The sequence below is a fragment of the Nylanderia fulva genome, unplaced genomic scaffold (genome assembly GCF_048542155.1).
Source record: "Nylanderia fulva isolate GAGA-0341 unplaced genomic scaffold, ASM4854215v1 Scaffold154, whole genome shotgun sequence".
Classification (NCBI taxonomy): Eukaryota; Metazoa; Arthropoda; class Insecta; order Hymenoptera; family Formicidae; genus Nylanderia; species Nylanderia fulva.
Window position 1 is genome coordinate 47,613 of NW_028189773.1, and position 5,060 is coordinate 52,672.

Genomic DNA, 5,060 nt, shown 5'->3' on the forward strand with positions numbered 1-5,060 from the left:
GACATTTTCATTCATCTCGCGATCAAAGTCGCATTCCCATTTCTCAATCACCCTATATCCGCGCTTACGAAGACGAAATGTCGTTGCAACGGTGTGTTCGTAGCGTGAGTGATCACATGTATCTGTACGATCTGTCGAAAGCAGTCTATCGCGATTTACCCGAAAACATCTTGGACAACCATGCCAAAACAACCGTGAAACTGTAATACGTAATATTGCGTTACGTTATTTTCTACCGACTCGTAGTATCCATCGACTAGCGTACCATCGCGTAATCGATATTCTCGAGCGCGACCGCTATGGATAATATGATGAGCGAGCTCCCGCTCTTTCCATATCAACCATTGCAGGGCTTACGCGAGTGAATATTCGCATGTCTGTATCCCCCCATTGGAATGATACCGATCTCTCTTTCGCGTAAAAAGTTTTTTCTAAATACTCGCATACACGTTGAGGCGATGGTTGTGCATTCCTCGAATGGACACACGTTTCCACGCTCTAAGAATATTTTTCTAAAAGCCATACACGCTCGTCTAAGGATATCTACATCGTTACGACAATAAAGCAATATTTCACGTTGAAAATCAAACACATAGTTCGCGCGCGTCATCTCGGAGTGCCACGCGAGAAATTTTTCGCGTTCTTTCATCTGCATAGAATCGGGTGAATAATATTGAACACCGGTAACGCTCCGACATAAGACTGATATCGATAGTATTGAATAAATGTGGAAAAATGCCTTTATTCGTACCTTCTGTCAGTCTAAAGCTTTAGGTAATTCGGATAAACGCATCGGCATGTAATTGATACTATCGATAAATTTCGTATGACCTAGCGTTAATACAACTATTTTCGTACCGTTTAAAATGACTCGAGGCTCTAAGACATAATTTTCCACGATATATTTCAAAATAAATTGCGCGTCGAATAATTTCGCGTTATGCGCGATGCAAATTATTTGTTTTAAAATATTTTGTCGGCCCCGCGTTACGAAATCTACAAATTCCTGCACAGGGTTGCGACAAAATATAAATTCGCGAATACCACACCAGCGACATTTGCACCGACATTTCATCTATTTCTGCACACTCCTCGCAAATTTGTTGAGTGACGCAGAGCGTAGGTACGTGAATTTTTACATTTGTGCTACCTTGGAGCGTTTCGTCTTGCCTCGTCTCAAAGTCATAAAACACGAATGCGACCCGGCTTTCTACGCGTTCGCGAGTCTGATTAATCGAACCTTCGGCGTCATCGTCGTCGTCGTCGTCGTTTCTCCGCTGTTGTTGTTCGCTATTTCCATCCGCGTGTTCGGAAGTGCTCGGATCGGGACGATTATCGCCATGCCGACGAAGGGGAAGCATGTAACAAAGATGATTCAAAGGTTGAAGAGAACGACACGTAGCGCAATAAGCCGTGTCGCATTCGTGTTGATTATTTCTTTGAATCAAACGTCCGCAATCTTCGCAAAATCGTATAGTTTCACAAACACTCCGACGTGATTTACCATCGTATGATTTTACCGCGCGATGACGCTCCAAGCAGGCATGATTGAAAAATTCACGTCTACAATTATCGCACCTAGTACGATCCGCGAATGATTGCTCGCACGGCGGCTCTCCGTTACATCGCGGACATTTATTAGAGCATCGATGCTCTCTCACATCGGAGCGGTAACTTAAATTACACGGGATACAATATCCCCGCCGCCTGCTGCTGCATTTAAATTTAAAATTACATCGAAATGTTATTATTTAAACTGTATAATAGATTTAGACGAGTTTTTATTTCCCGCTGCAAAGTGGTTAGAAATGCGTTTCCATCGAATAGCGGATTACCCCCTCGACCAAAAGTATCGTCGTTATATATTATTATCGCGACATTTTCGCTCGCGAGATATTGCTGAAAACGCTCGATTTCATCAATTCCACACCCTTCCTCCGGAATCGTGACACCGGCATTCCTCGTAAGTTGCAACGCAAACTCGCGCTGTAACACCGAGTTTTGTCTTCTCACCGCATTCCATTTCGCGTGTAACTCTCCCGTGCGTAAATTTCCACGCTCGTTAAAAATTAGAGCCGATACAAGCGCGCGAGGAAGACATAAATTATCGGAATTGGAAATTGTTAAAATCGAGCGTTTAGCAATAACATCGTGCGTAAACCTGTTACGGCCGCGACCAATGGGAGGGGTGACTTTAAAAATCCGAATGTTAAATTCTTGCGCTATATCGTGTCCTCCGCAGCTTTGCGCTAACGAGCTTACGAGTTCCCAAATATTTTCGTAAGTCAAATCTCGCAAAGGTCGGAACGATATACCTGCGGGGGCCGCGGGTTAAACTTGCGGAATCGAAAGATATGCCGACGTAATCCCTCGGTTCGCACGAATGCAACGCGTACTCGTGAAGTTCGCGAAACGCATTTTCTAACCACTCATACACGTTTGCTCCTTCGGGTATTGGACGAATACGGAAACTAATTTCCCGTCCTTCTACACCAAAAGTTCTAAAGCGACGCACGTTTTCCGCCAACATTATTAAATATCTAAAATTACCATCAGGCTCTTGATTCGCTATTTCTTCCTCCGCTTCTTCTTCTTCTTCTTCCTCTTGTCCACCAGCAGCCTCTAAATGTCGCTCTTCGTCGGAAGTTTCCTCAGCGGAGCGGGTTTGGGAATCTTCTTGTTGTATTCTGACGTTCCTTCCCCCACCACTCTGTACTGTGAGAAATAAAAATTATATTAACAAAATAAAATATTTAATAAAATATTACTCTCTTACGTTTGAATTTTTATTAATAATGTGAAAATGTTGTTATTAATAATAATTATGTTAAGTTCACTTACGTTTTAATATTCTTTTACCGGGGTATTTGTATCACGCTGCGAGGGTTAATACTCCGGTGAATATGAAATTTCGGGCGCGATGTTAGGAGAGAAAGAAATTCCTAATAAAATTTTATTTTAATTAAAATAAACAAAAAATTTAAACGTAGGAGAAGATTAAGTATAAAATATGAAATTATTACCTTCCTCGCCCATCCCCCCGCTATTTTCTTCTTCTTCTTCTTCTTCTACAGAAAACGTGGCGTTGTTATTTTCATCTTCCACTTCTTCTTCATCTCCCGTTTGTTCTTCTCGATCTTCCGGCTCTTCTTCTTCATCTTCCGTTTGCTCTATTTCTTCTTCTTCCAACTCTTCATCCTCCTCCTCCTCCTCCTCCTCCTCCACTTCCTCCTCCAGCTCCTCTTCATCTTCCGAAATCGTGTTTATTTCCTCGTCGATTTCCTCCCCCAGTTCTCGCTCCTCTACGACCACGTTTTCATTCGCCGCGTCATCTAATATTCATCGGTCATATATTATTAGTATTTCACATAATTAAAAAATCTTTTGTGTTGATATATAGCACTGTAGTATTTTTCTTACTTACTTTCAAGCGGAGTAAATATGGCCGCCTCATCGAACGGACTTACTTCGCGAACCCGCACCTCTTCCACGTCGTTATCACTTTCGGCTAAATCAATAACCGGGTGTTCCAGCTCCGGCGTTAACACGATGCGTGCACGGCCTGGAACGTATATTATTTTTATTAAAAAATTTCCTGTTTAATATAATGTTTTCTAGCAGCGCGATATAATTTATGATGTTAAAAACTTACGCGAAGGTCCGGCGAAGAATCTGCTCGTCGTCTTCTATTTAACCTTAATCTAAGTGATACGGGGCGATTCTCTAGTACGCGCAACCGGTTTCCTGTAACGCGTGCGACAGGACGTACGAAAGCTAAAGTTTTAGCGATTTAAATAATTGGGGTAGTTTTAATTAATTTTTATTTATAATTAAGTGTAAAAAAAAATAAAAACTTACCATTATTATCTTCTCCCCGGAGAACTCGATGAAAATGTAGGAGGAGATATTCTATGTGACCTGCTGCGTCGTTTTCTTTCTCACCACCAAAATAGTATCGCGACTCGATCACCTCACCCGCGATAATCACTAATTCGCGAAAAACACTAAAATGTCCTAGTCGGAATAATACCGCTAGCACAGCGTTGGGACATTCCCCCGCGAATTTTCCAAAAATATTGAAGCATTTGTCTTCACTCGCGCATGTTAATTCATATATATACTTGGAAAAATTTTTTCCGCATAAACTCTGCGCTAGTGATAGACAAATTTCAATTACTTTTTTCAAACTCATTATTTGAAATTTAATAGTACACTTGCGTCGAATACGTGAGTACGCGAGAGACGAAATTCAAAAATGTAGCTAGCTAACTTAACTCCGAGAGCCGTATTTATACGTTTATGGAAATCAAAATGGGGGATTTTCAGGTAACTTTTTCGATTTATTTTATCTTTTTTATCTTTTTTCTCATAGACGTGTATTCTTACCCATGTTTTATATATATATATATATATATATATATATATATATATATGGTAATCTTTACTTAGATACAGAAAATATTTAATCTAGGGCGATATTTACTTAATTACAAAAAGTTTATAGAAATCAAGATGAGGAATTTTCAGGTATCTTTTCTCGATTTTATTTTATCTTTTTTATCTTTTTTTTTATCTTTTTTTCTCATAGCCGTGTATTTTTACCCATGTTTTATATATATATATCTATATATCTATATATATATATATATATATATATATATATATATATATGGTAATATTTACTTAGATACAAAAAATATTTAATCTAGGACGTTATTTACTTAGTTACAAAAAGTTTATAGAAATCAAGATGAGGAATTTTCAGGTATCTTTTCTCGATAGCGATAGGAATTTTATATTTTCTCTGAAGTCAGATTTAAAATTATATCATTTATATTGCTTAAAAAATTCCCCTTCCACATTAATAATTATATCGTTTATATTGTTTAAAAAATTCCCCTCCCACATAATTTTTATTATACTACGCATGCATTTTCTCCCTATCGCTTTATTGTTTAAAAAATTCCCCTTCCACATTAAAAATTATATTATTTATATTGTTTAAAAAATCCCTTCCTCATAATTTTTATTTATCTACGCATACATTTTCTCCCTACCAC

At 38.7% G+C, this 5,060-nt stretch overlaps 1 pseudogene across 1 annotated transcript; it reads right to left on the reverse strand.

Annotated features, from left to right (window-relative positions):
- Positions 1 to 938: 938 nt before the first annotated feature.
- On the reverse strand, positions 939 to 3,838 carry LOC146724023 (uncharacterized; annotated as a pseudogene). Its single transcript, XR_014924244.1, has 3 exons — positions 3,425 to 3,838; positions 3,024 to 3,332; positions 939 to 2,715 (listed from the first exon to the last, which is right to left on the reverse strand). The product of XR_014924244.1 is annotated as an uncharacterized LOC146724023 (transcript).
- Between the last annotated feature and the right edge of the window lie 1,222 nt (positions 3,839 to 5,060).